At 36.4% G+C, this 17,258-nt stretch overlaps 1 non-coding gene across 1 annotated transcript; it reads right to left on the bottom strand.

Annotated features, from left to right (window-relative positions):
- Positions 1–7,501: 7,501 nt before the first annotated feature.
- Positions 7,502–7,574, bottom strand: TRNAT-CGU (transfer RNA threonine (anticodon CGU)). Its single transcript has one exon. It is a non-coding gene; the product is annotated as a tRNA-Thr (tRNA).
- Positions 7,575–17,258: the final 9,684 nt, after the last annotated feature.

Genomic DNA, 17,258 nt, shown 5'->3' with positions numbered 1-17,258 from the left:
ACGACCACTGCTCTAAGGTGAATGCCAGTTAATAATATGGCGAATCCTCGGCGTTATCTCGCCAAATACCATCTCGCTATCACCAATTATATCTACATTAAATAAAACAGTATTAGGTACATTACTTCTGATTGAGGTTCTGGCTGATATGTACATCTATTTTCAGCCAGTACCGGTACATTTCACTTGACGATATGTGTCAGAGGAAGAACAATTGTTTGTGTATATCTGATTAATGGAATATGTAACTAGTCACCGATGTATGCAATGGAGTGGGAAAGGAACTGGCCACCCTACCCCACTATCTGCTGGCCTAGTTGCCTCATGAGTGATGCCTTGTTGATGTCACTTGTGGGGTCTTCGGACTGTTCACTAAACAACAACAGTAACAGTTACAACGTCGTTAAATAAGAAATAAAAAATTCTCTTGGATCAGGACCCATGCCCAATTTTGATTCTGTATTAAATTTTATGAATGTATCTAAATGTTCTATGAAATATCTGTAAATGGCAGGTTTATTACCAAGCTATGAATGATCGGCATTGTGCCTCAGTGGGGGTTGGAACACCCGACCCATTCTGAAGATGAGTTATGGGGCCCCAGAGCCGTCCTGAACGAAGTGGTCAATAGGAATCCCCTACATTTATGCCGGGAATCGTGCTTCTATCTATGAGGCCCTAGATAGCAAAGCTGGGATGAAATGCATCACTGACCTAAAGTTTGGAAGCGGTTGTGCTGCACTTCTGTACTTGAGACATGCCCTTATAACATGATACTTAGACACTTTACAAACAGCGCAACGCGATTCGGATTAGATTGCAACTTAAATACTGTCAATGGCGAACCTCTCACAAACGATACTGAATACCTCAACAGAATGCAAGGAGTTCATAACGCGACTCGAACTAGTCGCATCCAAAACTGATTTGCCGGGCTGATTTGTAACCGCGCTGTGCCTGTGAAAATTGCATTATCAAACCGTTCTTACAGAATTAATATCATGGGCTGTTGCTTCTAAGTATAGTATACTCCAAAAACTATATTGAAATAGATATAACTAGAGTCGACGGCAATTCGGAAGGCAGTTGTCTGAGTCGAGAGAGACAGATAGAGAGAGCAAGGCAGTGTACAACATTGCCACACCGTACTTCACGAGCACGTGCAATACAAATAGCACAGAAGAGAATTTAAATTATCAAAGGACAATAATGACCTTAGCCGTTGATTACTGTAAGCATGACGCCAAACAAACCCTCTTTCCTTCACTAACAATATTCTTTGCACGGTTCTCAATCCCACACCACATGCTTCTGCAGTCGTTTCTTGCATGTTGGCAACGTTGCTGCCAGCATCAAGATGGCCGGCAGCGTTCTGCTCGTTAATGTTTTTAAAATAATTATACACCTTAAACACTATTTTCCGCTTCTGTCTGTACAATACTTGTCTTTTTACAGTCTCTTTTTCCATTTATTTACCTTACATACACACAGTAAATGTTAGTTTTACTTATTCAATGTATTGAAACACTCGCACGTGAACAAACATACTCGGGAAGTGCTTGTTATAGACTGATTCCGATTGGTTCTACTGTACAAGCTTGGGACGTCATATACCAGAAATGCTACGGCGCATATAGAAGCTAACCGCCTTCCGAAATGCCGTCTAGTCTAGTATAATAGAACTTTACTAATTCAGAGTTCAGAATAATTGTGACAACTTTTTCTGCAAATCAAGCTTTCTGGTATAGCCTAACTCCCTGCAAAGTTGATTTGAATAATTTCGAGGGAAAAATTGTCCCGGGGCAGGGCATCGAACCCGGGACCTTTGGTTAAACGTACCAACGCTCTACCAACTGAGCTACCCGGAAACTCTACCAGACATCGATCCAATTTTTCCCTCTATATCCACAGACCACAAAGTGGGCTGACAACCGCCAAGCAACCAACATTGAGTGCACACTAACTCTGTGTGATTTAAATTGTGGTTTTCTGTTAACGAACAGTGACGTGTATTATGCAAATCAAGCTTTCAGGTATAACTCCCTGTAAATTTGATTTGAATAATTTCGAGGGAAAAATTGTTCCGAGGCCGGGCATCGAACCCGGGACCTTTGGTTAAACGTGCCTCCGCTCTACCAACTGAGCTACCCGGGAACTCTACCAGACACCGATCTTTTTTTCTTTTTACACAAGATACATTGAATGTGAAAGTAAATGCAAAGTGTAAAAAATATGGTGATAAATTCCAATTATCCAACATAAAATTCATTTAGATAAGTGGTTGAATTTGTGGACTGTAACCCGAACTAACAGAAATTTTATCTTGCTTTAAAAGAAATGCATAAAGAACAGCAGCTCAAACATGCAACACTATCTCTTTTTTTTTTAATCACAGTCTGAAAATTTCAAAGTTAGTATTTCCTGGACAGCAATTGACTTACAATTAAGAACTTCAAACTCTTTCGTTTTTCAATAATTAACGTTTTTTTTTTCATATATTTGTAAAAACTAATTACAATATGTACAGTAGTGGAAAAAACCGGACCGACGGAATAATCAAAGTCCCCGAAATGAGCCACTGCGCATGCCACGCCCGCATTCACAAGACAGTGAGTAATCTATTGAAATTTTGTAAGTTCGACTGCTGACGTTAACCATTTCAAAAGCCATTAGAAAATAAGCTGGTAAAATTCATGTTCTGGGAATAATAATTAAGTTAATTAAGTAGTAAAATATCGTTGCAATCGAAAAGTATTGGGAATAAATTTGAATAAGGAACAAAAAATAAGTTTCCTTCCCAGGCAGGATTCGAACCACGAAAGTCTTTAGTTACCAGCCTTTCGTGGCTCTGGACTGAACAAGGCTCTGAAATCAGCTACAAGGGTCGGTCCGGTTTTTTTTGCCACTACTGTACTTTCTGTGCAGTAATTGACTTCTACTAAAAAATTCATTCTTTTTCTAATTGTGCCGTCTTTCGAATGTTAAAAAAAACTGACGATTAAATACAAGTTTGTAATGAAACAACAATATCGTTACTTTTTTCACTTGTCGAAATAATCCTGTTCTAGAAAATCTGAGAAAAATGTTACTATTTTCCCACTACACGCCAAATAGTGAACAAACACACTGGCAACGCACATAACCTACAACAATAATTTACAAAAATAACATTGATATTGCTTTCCACTGTTAACTATTTGCCCTCAAGGCGAATTACTGCGCATTGATACACATAACACAGTCCATTCAATAATTGCTAACAGATTAAGGGAACATGGTGAATATGAAGTATAACAGGAAGTTCAATGTCTTTCTACGGAAGGATCTACACGGCGTGCTGACATCATAATAATTGACCGAGATAAAAAAAAACTGGTCTCATTCTTGACCCCACTGTAAGGTTCGAAATTAATGAAGATCAACAAAAGCAGGTACATGAAGAGAAACGCGCTATTTACCTTCCATGCTGTGATGATCTCAGTCATAAATATAATATTCAAGATTGGAATGTCATTGGAATGTTTGGTGCGACAGGAACAATTCCCAAATGTACATTGGAGATCCTCAGAAAATTAAAGGTTCCTGAAAAGACACTTCAGACAATTGCATCAACCATTTTAAAATCTTCATTGCACATCATCAATCACCATCTCTATTCATCTTTATAATATTCAATGTATATTATTTATTTTCAATAAATTTTTATCATTTTGATAGCTACCACATCTTGTCGTAGAATATTATTTTTTTAAAATTTCATTGTGTATTTTTTAACATTAGTTTGCATTTTATTTTTTGTTCATTTGAATTGATTAGGATGCCGATATTTTAAATCCAAGATTTGGACGGCTATCATTTCGATTATGTATGTAACAAGCAGAAACACTTTTCAAGACAACTTACTAAAGTCGCGACGCTGTAATTTCCGGCGTGACTCCTCCTCTTTGCTTACGTCTTAGAAAGTCAAAGCTCTATAAATTCTAGGTAGGTAATATCGTTCGCCATTTTTGTTCTTTCGTTGCCGAGCTACCAGACGAGGGATCTATTTGCCACACCGTTAAGCATTATCATGTCGTAGCTCCTATGATAATAAATCAAACGCACTGTAATTCAGCAAATAATTGAGCGGCAAATAACGTCCCTGTGTGTTTTCTGCGGACGCTAACGAAAGAGCCAAAATGGCGGGCGATTATATTAAGTATTTATCCAGCCTTAGGAAATGCTTTACATCTTCATCAGCGAATCACAAGACGCACACGTTTAAATGTAGCCGACCTGCAACGTGATTGGCTGCCGGAAATTAGAGCGACGGGACTATAACACTTACAGCAATCCTATTTTTACACTTAAAATTCGTAAACTTTCCTATTACAATATACTGCTTACGCATGCAGTGCGATATCACATTCACCGACTTCAAAGCATTAATGGGAACAGATCTGGCGGCAACAGAATTGTTGCTGGAACGGTAAAAACTGCGAGAATTCAAAATGTCTAACTTCATGAATCTGTCCGACTTCACCCGCTTCTGCCGGTACCATTGGAAATAGAACAAGATAATAGGGGGAAAGAAAAAAAGGAAAATATAAAAATAAATAAGTAAATCTTCACTTCTTTGTTGAAAATCGAAACTGAGACCGTTGCATTTTGTAGCAGGGAACTCTACAACTTGATGTAGAGTGGGAGACAGATATAATTAATTTAGCTAGAAGTTTCCCCCCCTCTTTCGCTCTATATTTGTGTAACAGCACGGTTCTCATAAAGAGAACAGATGCCCTTGCGAGTTGGTTTATATGGTGCTGTTATGTTTCGTTAGTAAATTTTAATCGTGCCTTGCTAAATTACCGCCGGAACAATAAAAAAACTTTTTGCAATAAAAGTCGAATGTGATAATAAAATACACGTTTTATGTTCTATATACGTTTTTGGCGAAACAGTTTGCCGTTTAGGAGAAAAATTCGAACGTTTGTTATAAAGGTTTTTCACTCCTGCATGTGAGTATGAATGTGTGCAGCTATAATGTAATCAAACGCAAAATACTTTCATTAGTTTTTAGATATGTTGGTAGGATAATTCCCGTTTACAAGAAAATATTTGACGAATTGTTCTGAAAGAATAAATTCTCTGATCATTAATTAAAAATTTGTTAGCATTTCTGTCGTTAATAAATTGCGATTTATATTGTTATGTTATCTATATTTCGTTCTAATCCCCCCAAAATGAAATGAATATTCCTTATTCCTCATATACAGAGCGGATTGTAACATCTGCATCAAAATGAAACTGGTGATAGATCATGAGGAGAGATTTGAGAAATCGAAATAAGTTTTTTCTCTAACATTCACCGTTTTAGAGAAAATTGATATGTTTCTATGAAGCATTTGGCAACATCACGGCTGCTGCAATAACTCTAAGCAAGCACGACCTACACTCCTTACCTTCCCCTTCCCCTCCCCCTCCCCCTCTGCTGTTCTTAGTCCGTAACACGATGTGTGCTGCGTTGAAAGATTTATTTCAACGATTTTCGCTATTATTAAATTTAAATTCATGGGTAAACGGTTTAATTTGCAAAAAAAGATTCAAGACATTAAGGTTCAGATTATTTTCACCTATCTGCTTGTATAGCAATCAGCTATTTGAATAATGTCGGGGGAAAAATTGTTCCGGGGCCGGGTATCGAACCCGGGACCTTTGGTTAAACGTACCAACGCTCTCCCACTGAGCTACCCGGGAACTCTACCCGACACCGATCCAATTTTTCCCTCTATATTCACAGACCTCAAAGTGGGCTGACAACCGTCAAGCAACCAACATTTGAGTGCACACTAACTCTGTGTGACTTTAAATTGTGGTTTTCTGTTACGTACAGTGACGTGTATTATGCAAATTAAGCTTTCAGGAATAACTCCCTGTAAAGTTAATTTGAATAATTTCGGGGGAAAAATTGTTCCGGGGACGGGTATAGAACCCGGGACCTTTGGTTAAACGTACCAACGCTCTCCCACCGAGCTACCCGGGAACTCTACCCGACACCGATCCAATCTTTCCCTCTATATCCACAGACCTCAAAGTGGGCTGACAACCGTCAAGCAACCAATTTTTCCCCCGAAATTATTCAAATTAACTTTACAGGGAGTTATTCCTGAAAGCTTAATTTGCAATCAGCTATTTGTCTCGGGCCATGACCGCAATAGAGCGCTGCAAACATTGGAAAAGACTATTTTCTTCCTGCTTAACGGTGCTTCATCGAAGGAAGAGCATAATTAAAGTTTTTTATATTTAACATGTATAATCACCTCTCAAATTTTGGTGCAGAGATTACCATCCACCCCGTATAGGTCGTGAATTCGTGATCTTCTTCCTTTTACTGTGTTATAGCATACGTACGGTTAAAGATTCTCGATATGGTTCATTTTTAACTCAGTCATTTTCCTCATAAAATTTAAGTGAATGTCAATCATAAATAAAACATTATTAGCCAGTTGTATGGCATTAAAATAATTTTTATTTTTAGCAATACAAATAATGGTCGGTACTTACAGATCCCTAGAGGTTTTTGGAATTAATTTTCGTCAATCCTCTGGAGATAAATACAAGTTCTTATTTCAAAACAGGAAATTGAATTACATATTAACGTTTCAGCCGGTATTGTATTTACCCTACCGTGAAATATTGAAATATAATAAGTTAAAATGCATTGCGGAAATAAATACCTTCGTTACGATTTTTTGGTATAAAATGAAAGGTTATAACAGCGCTGCATATTCAAGCCTGGAAGGGTTGAAGCACGCGGCGCGCGGTTCAACTTTCTTCTCCTACTCGAACACACCGGAAGAGGGATATCAGTGCAAAGGTTGTCAATGCATACATTAAGTAGAAGGGCGATACATAGAATAAGGAGGAAACATATTGTCCTTAATATGTGGAAAACATTGCATTATTAAGAAATGAAGTATTCATAGGTACTAAATGGAAATGATTCAACACAAATTAAAGCTCTTCCATTGTTCCCATTTCCCAAATCGAGGAAATTTGCCTCCAGAGTTGCAGCTAAAATTAATTTATCTTTCGCATACTGCACTTCTGTAATCCATATAGGTATTACGACAAGGACTTCTTTAGTTTTTACAATTTCTTAAAAGCTATCTACTGTGTCCGGGAATTCATGAATTTGTAGGGAATATTATTATGATTTTCACTAGGACATATATATCGGTAGTAGCTCGATCGGTTAAGGCGCTTGTCTGTTGATCCGGAGTTGCGCTCGGGCGCGGGTTCGATTCCCGCTTGGGCCGATGATCTGGTTGGGTTTTTTTCCGAGATTTTCCCCAACCGTAAGGCAAATGCCAGGTAATCTATGCGAACCCTCGGCCTCATCTCGCCAAATATCATCTCGCTATCACCAATCCCATCGACGATAAATAACCTCGTAGTTGATACAGCGTCGTTAAATAACCAAGTATACACCGGTAGACAATTAATATTTGAGGAGAAAAATTCGCTCCGGCGCCGGGGATCGAACCCGGGTTCTTGGTTTTACGTACCAAGCGCTCTGACCACTGAACTACGCCGAATTCAATCCACAGCACCGGATCGAATCCTCCTCCTTCAATGTTTCCCTTTTGGCCTGACTCCAAGTTAGGCATATATGTTGACGTTTATGTCCAAGTCAACTGCCATTATACCAGGGGCGCACTCAGCGGAGTGACTTGTTTGGCCGGGATTCCGCAGTTAAGCGCACAGTAATCTGTACAGAATATGCACTGCTAGCTATGAAAATATTAAAGATTTATTTATTTATTTATTTATTTATTTAATGTATTTGTCCTACAGAAAAATCTCTGTAATATTAATTGACCCGGGTTCGATCCCCGACGACGGAACGAATTTTTCTCCTCAAATATTAATTGTCAATTAATATTACAGCGATTATTTTGTAGGTCAAATAAATAAATAAATAAATAAATAAATAAATAAATAAATAAATAAATAAATAAATAATCTTTAATATTTTAATAGGCTATATACCGGTAGGTTTTCATGAACCTACGAAAGCCAAAATTAAAGACCAAGAAGCTATTCGATCATGATAAACGTCCTATGGTTAGATTTGCTTATTTAAATAACATTTTGCGAGATGTATTAAGGGTAATATGACGCGGAAATCGAAGAAGAGATTCTGGCAACATTTTATTTTATTAGGTTTATTTTCGCATAAGAGTATTTCTATTATGACGACAATGATGTAACATTCCAGCAGTTTCGAAGGCTTATATGCAAACACAGTTATTTTTCAATTATTCAATTCGTATTGTAATGTACAAGGGACATTTTGTTGGTTATTGAAAATCGTAGGCCTACATATTAGGCCTATATAACATTTTCTGCTGTGAAATAATTGTATTGCATTTATTAAAAATATGTAAACAAAAATAGAGATAAAGAATTATGTACTACATCTCAACTTCATAATGATAATTTTATTCACCTTTGTATTTTGATCACTCCTATTTGTACAGCATAAGCAGTATACTGTAGCTAGGATGCACGCGAAAGAATCGAAGCTCGTTCGCGTGCCGTTTCTTATGCAACCCTGGGTTATAATGTAATTTATTAGAGATTCTTTAAACAAGAGATGTAACGAATTACAATTTCAGCGAATAATGGTTTTCCTGCGGTGTAGCTAGAAAGTAAATTTGAGTTAAGCCTAAGGTATGGTATGGTATGGACTGCAAGAAAGTATGGTAAGGGCTAATATGATATGATATATTTCGTCACAGCACTTCTTTACATGTAATGGTGTACCTCACATTTCTGTATCCGGCGCCACCATTAACATATTATTACAATAACACATTATTTGCAGTACACGTCTACACAAATACTCCCAATTACACTATGTACCTTTTTGTTACTTGGTCCATCTCCCTTTCAGTATTTCTCCTACATTTCATTTGCTATTCTCTATTTGTTCATTAATTCTAATATACAATATATAATATTATATACTCTTTTCACGCCCCCTTTTTCCTCTAACTACTATTCACTAAAATCTCAATTTCAATTTTTCTCTATAAATTATCATATTGAATTATTTGTCCTATTTGTTCTTTGACCTTTTCTCATATCTTTCTCTTATATTCATTTACTGTTCCAATGTTCAAATGTTAGTACTAATTTTATGCTGTCACTTGTTCACTTCTCTTAACGCTTTCTCACTATTTTCACTCATTCCTAATTGCGCTCACTTTCACTTTCTCACTATTACACTTACACCTAATTCTTTCTCACTATTCTCACTTCCTATAATACTTATATTTTATTCTACACATCTGCTTATACACTTTTTCTCTCTCCTATACTTCTCGATCTTTTCCAGTTTCACTTTACTTGCACTTTTTGATCACAGCCCCACATTTTTTTAAAAAACATATCAAATATCTCTGTTATATCCTCAAGTGTCGCAGGTTCTGACCTTTCTTTACTGTTCGTCTCTGCCTTATTTCTGTCTCTTTCTTTCTACTTATTTCTTCTTCCTCTTTAATTCCCCCCCCCCCCACGCTTTCACTTTCACCTACTAGATTTCCACTTACACTTGCACCCTTATTCTTTACACTACTTTCTTCCCTATCACTTCCTGACTCTTGGATCCTCTTTTTATCACCCCTCGCCTTTTTTCTAGCTCCCGTGTTTCTTGTTCCGGTAAGGGCTAACAGGTACATATTGACATAAAATCCAACTGGGACTTGGACCACTCATGTGGGCCCCTTGAAGCAACCAAACATTTTTCAATTTAGAGAGATATTCCCAGCAAACCTTGCCTAACGACTGTTAGAGTTAGACTGTATACGAATACGAAAGGTATTACTCATTTGTTTATTTAATATTTATTTAATTTCGCCTAATTCTGTTTACAAAAATTACTAAAATCTAGAACTTGCTTCTCAGGAAATCCTCTTGATCTACTGTATAGTTAGCGAAGCTGGCTCGTAACTAGAAGTTTCGGGTTCGATTCCCGACTCTATACATCCGTTTTTTTTACAAAACAATTTCCTTTATGCACTGAGAAAAAACTTTTTTGCTCACTTAGCATGACTAATAATAACAAGATGCCTTGAATTCATTAGTTATTTTAAATTACAAGGGTTGGATAAAAAGTTATGGCAACACCAGCGAATAGGGATTATAAAGAATGGACACTGAGCGAATTTTCCTGTGTTTTGTTTCTCTGTGCGCCAGCGGCTAGTTCCACTTTCAAGCGCTAGAGGTAGTGTAATCGAGCATACGCTAAGATAATTAATTGAGAATAGAGTTAAGGCACAGGATCCAAACATCGCCTACCTTATTGCATAATCCAGTAACGCTTTGCTTCAAATAAATTAAAGTTAACAGCTTTTCCTTATTTCTCAGTGACAAACTATAATAATATTTTATATTTCAGATATCATAAATTATATTATAAAATAATATAATACATTATAAAATTAAGTATCAAATTCGTTTAATATTTGTATATAATATAATACAGGTAGCCTATATGGTTTTACTTCTCGTAAGAGTTTTGTTTTTCCATTTTCAGCGCTATCAAATCATTACATATTTTAATTGTTGTTGGGGTCAACGTCTGAACTCTCATTATAAAGGAGCACTAGAGTCTAGACATTACAGTTATTGAAGGATTTATTATTTTATGGATCCAATTTATTTTATTTGAGTACATAATGTACCTAGATGTATTAATTATATGTGTTATATTTCCGCTGTGTCGACTGCTAGCTGGTGTGATGTCAGCGCCAACTCTAGGGAGAAAGCAGAATCTGACGCTCTAGCTGGCTTGAAGGTCATTGAAATCGGTCCGGCTACATCAAAGGTACCGACGCGAAGTGTCCATTCTTTATAATCCCTATTCGCTGGCAACACCGTTGTCACATGCCGATGGTGCATTCGAGAGCTTCCAGCTGTGCGGGCATGAACAAAGGCTGTTAGATGAGTTAGTGCATCCAGCAGCGACAGTACTCTGTCAATCTACTGCAGTGTGTTTACTTTCATAGGGATAGTGCGAGCGCCCTAAGACCGTGTTCACAAAACTAGAGCAACGTTCCTGCATCAAAATTGATGTGGCACGAGATCGTAGTGCACAAGAATGTTTTCAGGGACTGCGTGAAGCATCACCACCTTCGTCCAGCGATCAGAAGAAAACGACGACACTTGGTGGTACAGAACCCCATCATTCTTCATGATAATGCAAGGAGTCACACCGCTGCTGCTGTCAAGGACCTCTTGCGCCGCTGGGAATGGGAAATTCTGGAACATCCTCCGTAGTCACCCGATATGATCCATGCGATTACGATCTCTTCGTCAACATGAAAGAACCACTGTGAAGACCCGGTACAATACCAGAGATGAACTTATCTGTGCTATAGAGCAGTCAATACGGAACATCAACAAAGATGGACGCGCTGATGGTGTACGACGCCTTCCAAACATTTGACAAAAGGTGATTGAAGGTACGTAAATGTTGTACCCCTGTGAATAAAGTCACCTCAGAAATACCGAACTGTTGCCATTCCTTTTTATCCAACCTTTTGTATTTGCACGATGCTCGTGTTTTCTGCGTTGTTTTGACGAAGATCACACATGCCGCTTAAAGTACTTACCGTCCGTACTTTAAAACTGACAGCGCTGCTCTTATAATATCTATTTATTTATTTATTTATTTATTTATTTATTTATTCTGGTAGACTTAAGGCCTTGAGGCCTTCTCTTCCACACTACCAGAAGTAAACTACATAATGAAACAATGATAAAAATAGGAAAGTCATACTTAAATATAAAAATAATTTCTTGACTATTTATTTGAATATACATTTTCTTGAACCCTATTTTACCCGAAAGTACATTAGGGTTATAGTTATAGCCTGAGTTTATATTATTATAATGAGAATTCATTTGACGTGGGTAACCCAGTCTTGCTACTTAAAATTAACACATATCTACTACAATAATTTGAATTATTTACAGGTTCTTAAATTAATTACATATAAAATTACATTGATGTGGGTAACCCAGTCTTGCTACTTAAAATTAACATTTATATATACTACAATAATTTGAATTGTTTACAAGTTCTTAAATATATTACATATAGACTTACATTGATTTGGGTTACCCAGTCTTTCTATTTACAATTAACAATTATATATACTACAATAATTTGAATTATTTACAAGTTCTTAAATATATTACATATAAAATTACAAAACTCTTTATAGCAGCACGTTTTTGTGAAGAAATTGAATAGTGGTTTGTCATATATTATATTACAAAAATGTAAATGTCCGACCAAAATAAATCTTTTGTTTTCGAACACTGGTCAATGAAACAGAAGGTGATCCACAGTCTGCTCTTCCTCACAGATACATAAATAGCCATTGTCCTTATGCAATTTAAATCGTTCTAGGTAAGCCCCAAATTTCCCATGACCCGATAAAAATTGTGTTAATATAAAATCCGGTATAATTTGGTTGCTATTTAAGCGGGTGTCGACGCTAGGAAAGAAGATTTCTCTCGTAATTGAACCCTTTGTACTGCACAGCCACTGATTGTTCCACCTATTTATTATATGCTTATTTATTTTTCTTTTTGCATATGAATAAGGACATAGACTATAGCTCAAATTTAAGTTCGAAACTGCAGCACTGTGGTTCAGGACTACAATACGAGTTTTCACTCACCCAAAACCGCAACATACTAAAATTTCTTGACTAATGAGCTCTGTAAAGTATTTTGGAGGCTACAATTCCGATTAATTTTGTGAAATATCTGTCGACAATTGAGTACCTCCGTGGAAAAAGTTTCGATGTAATATGTTGCCAAAGTGTTCCATCCACGGAGGTACTCAATTTCAGCAAATAAGTAATGATTATAGTTTTCATTACGGCCAGTTACATGCAAGACGTCTCAGTGACAACTGAAGCTTTAGAGGAAATGAGAAGGGAGTCAAAGGCAGATTGGATAGGAAAGCCAAGTAGACTGCAGGCAGAAATAGACGTCAATTGGATTAGAAATTCTAGAGAGCGGGAGCGGAGCGTGGCTCTGGATACCAATTGTAGCGGGTAAGAATCCAAGTGGAAGTCAAGCAAGAACGCGTATTGTGCTAAAATATGAACACGAAATGTCTCTCTGAAAATCTCCTCTATCTCTCTTTTCCCGTCATTCGATGGTTTCTTTACCTTTATCTGGGTTTATTCTAAATCAAATTTTATATATCGATCTGGCAGCATCATGCCTTCAGAACCAATTCCACTGCAGCGTTTTAATTTTTTAGTCCTTCAAATTGAGAAGAATTTATGTTTCATTATAGAAGGGAAATATATTTTCGTTCAAAAATTATGTTCCGCCATTTGCTGAGTTCTCGCCAATTGAAATTCATGTGTCTCAATTATGCAAAGCTTTGCAGAGAGTATTTCAGTATTGCTGACGAAAATGTTACGTACAGTCTTACAAAAAAGTTTTATCGAACAGATACTTCATGTCCCAAAAGGAAGACTAATTTTATTAGTCCTTCTCTTGTTAACCAGGTCACTCGCTCTCTGATCATGCGCACTGTCTCTTTTCTGAGACATGAATAGGGGCCGGATTTTTATGTAATATCAAGGTGTGAAATATGTACATATTTATGTAAGAAAAATAAGCTGAATATGTACCAAAATATGTAAAAACATGAAAATATTTAATATCAATATCTGGCAGGTAGGCTATAGAGTATGTAAGACTCTCCAGTTGTGATTTCATAGAGCACCCGACTTTTTTTTACCGCACACTTGACACATTACTATTTTTCCATCTGTAGTAAAAGCTTCGTCCATCGCAAACCATGATTTTATTTTTGTAGTTAGGTTGAAGATACAGGAGCCATTTTAGTTAGTTAAAAGCAGTAGATAAACTCACTTGCACTTTATAGGTACTGTAAGTACTAAAACTAGAGAACTGAGTGAAATGAATGACACAACAGTACTGCAAGCACTGTTTTGCTTTACTGGATTAGGAGAAAATAAGTGGAGATGTGGGACACATGCATTTTAGCTGTTCCTTGTAAGAAACAAGTACCTACTAAAACCTAAAACTATAGGCATTTACAAACTGTTGTTTGAAAAGTGACATTCCTGTCTCATTCAGAAGGGTAGGATTATTCCAGCCGAGAACCATACTTTCCAATTGCTCGGAAAAATCCATTTCCGTATAGGTCTACTAAATTTAAAATAAAGAGGTCAAGCAATAACCTGAAAGTCTCATGTCAGACTTGACACGGGTTTTCCCTGGAAGAATTAGGAAGAGGGTGGGTACGGTTGCAAATTGCATGGGAACGGCTTATTAAGACGTGTGCAGAACAATTATAGTTCGAGACAAATCATGTCCCATCCACCGCATGAAGGCAACGCTACTTTCTGAGTGATTTTGCAATACAGGGTAGTTGTATGAGAAAGATTGTCTTTTTTTTTTTACTCATATTTACAGTATGGGGTGTGTGCCTCTATTACTTCCTGCAACTAAGGATGTTATGTTTCGTCCCGAAATATATCCGGCCTTGGGTAGGTAAAAAGGCTTTTTAAATCTATGCATTTCAAATTGTAAACTTCTCCAGCCGAAGTTTTTTTTTTTTTTTTTCCTTTCAGAGAAGTAAAAATGAATAAAACCCTTAAATACATAGATTTATGTACTACCAAGTCATAATATCTAATGTGGGATAAATATGTAAAAATATGTAGTATCAAATTATATATATTAATGGTAATTACATGATTCGCAAATATTTGTTATTTACATACGGTTAGGTTTAAAGCAATATAATATGTAATTACATAAAAATCCGGTTCCTACTCATGAAGTATCCGTGCGACAAAACGTTTTTCTAAGACTGTACAGTATAGGCTATATATATATTTTTTGACTTTATATATTAATATATGAACGTCTTATTATACACAATATAATTTCTACATTCAATTGTTTTAATTCTTCAAAAACAAATGAAGATCACTTCAATGTTCATTTGTTTTCACCGCTTGTTCTATGAATTATAAAATTTATTTTGGGTTCTTCATTACTTTATTCACTTATGACAAACAAAATCCGTTCTTAGTAACAAACTTTTTATTCTATGTATTTCATCTGAACTTTTAAACACCAAAGACTGCTACTTTTTCTGGAAGCTAATACATTTCAATTGCTATTCTAGGAATTTATAAAATCATATTAGGCTATAAGGATAAACAATTAATCATTTATTATAATTATTTTATGAGAAAAGGAAGCGCAATGTAGAATATGAAAATTCTAAAGACAGTTTTAAATCGAGAATAATAGGAAGAAGCTTAGAAAATATATACCCTACGACTTCTAAAACAATTTTGACAGTACCGGATTTTGGAACGTAAATTTGAACTTGAAGGAAATACTACGAACGTAGTAACTTTATGAACGAAATTATAAGATAAATTAACCTTCACTTCATAATTTGACAAGTTGTTGACTAATGTAACTAAATAATAAATCATTTTATATAAATCTTTTGCGGTCCTAGTGTATATAGGTCTAGTATTTCTTCAAGAATAGTTAAATTCCTCAATTTGTTTCTAATTATTAATACTTACTTACTTATTTACTTACTGGCTTTTAAGCAACCCGAAGGTTCATTGCCGCCCTCACATAAGCCCGCCATTGGTCCCTATCCTGAGCAAGATTAATCCATTCTCTATCATCATATCCCACCTCCCTCAAATCCATTTTAATATTATCTTCCCATATACGTCTCGGCCTACCTAAAGGTCTTTTTCCCTCCGGCCTCACAACTAACACACTATATGCATTTCTGGATTCGCCCATACGTGCTACATGCCCTGCCCATATCAAACGTCTGGATTTAATGTTCCTAATTATGTCAGGTGAAGAATACAATGCGTGCAGTTCTGTGTTGTGTAACTTTCTCCATTCTCATGTAACTTCATCCCTCTTAGCCCCAAATATTTTCATAAGCACCTTATTCTCAAACACCCTTAACCTATGTTCTTCTCTCAAAGTGAGAGTCTAAGTTTCACAACCATACAGAACAATCGGTAATATAACTGTCTTATAAATTCTAACTTTCAGATTTTTCGACAGCAGACTGGATGATAAAAGTTTCTCAACCGAATAATAACAGGCATTTCCCATATTTATTCTGTGTTTAATTTCCTCCCGAGTATCATTTATATTTGTTACTGTTGCTCCCAGATATTTGAACTTCTCCACCTCTTCAAAAGATAAATTTCCAATTTTTATATTTCCATTTCGTACAATATTCTCGCCACGAGACATAATCATATACTTTGTCTTTTCGGGATTTACTTCCAAACCTATCATTATTAGGCCTAATATTACACTAATTTCCAGATTACTGGTACAAAATGGAATTTGCGATATTTTGGCGAAATTAGTCCCGAGGGTTCGCCACGGGATTATCTTATTCTTGCCTTACATTTATGACAAAATCAGGAAATCTGCCAAAGCGGGATTTGAATTCTCACGTCCCCACGTCGGTGGGCTAAAATTAGTTTCTTATTAGCACAAGAATGCTTCTTTCCATGCCTTTAAGGCAGCAGAAATTACATCGATAAGAAAACCTATGCTTTACACCACTCTTCCCCGCAACGCAGAACAGATTCTCTTAGCAACGCGCGCCCATTAAGTCGCGTGTCCTGAGGAATGAACATAATAATGTTGATTTCATAGACAGGCCGATTAAACCCGTTCAATTGGAAAAGGCTCTAATGTGTTTTGTAGGCTGCATTCGAGAATTTGTTATCTCCGTATTTTTCATGCTAAGCACGGGGTTGCACTGCCAAATCGACTGTAAATACAAACTCCGGAGGAATTCTGGAGATAACAACCACAGCGCTTCTGTTTACTCTCGGCTATGTTTTATATCGGGACGTTTCTTTCCTTGGGCCGTGAGCATAAAAAGCGAAAAACCTTTAAGATCTTCAGAATAAAACGATTTCCTTCCCTCCCAGGCCGATTTTCTAGATTTGTATAATTCAGGAGCACCGTAGCTTGGACCTTCTTTACTGCTAGTAAGGATATAAAAAATAGCAATGTTTCGAAGGTTGAATCTACTGTCATCTTCGGGAGACCGGTGGTACTAAACGTTCGTTTTGATAAAAGAGGATACATTGTTTATTTATTATTTAATTATTTAAATATACAGAATAAAGAATGTA

The sequence above is a fragment of the Periplaneta americana genome, chromosome 2 (genome assembly GCF_040183065.1).
Source record: "Periplaneta americana isolate PAMFEO1 chromosome 2, P.americana_PAMFEO1_priV1, whole genome shotgun sequence".
Taxonomy (NCBI): Eukaryota; Metazoa; Arthropoda; class Insecta; order Blattodea; family Blattidae; genus Periplaneta; species Periplaneta americana.
The sequence above is the reverse complement of the archived record's forward strand: the minus strand, read 5'-3'. Positions and strand labels throughout refer to the sequence as shown.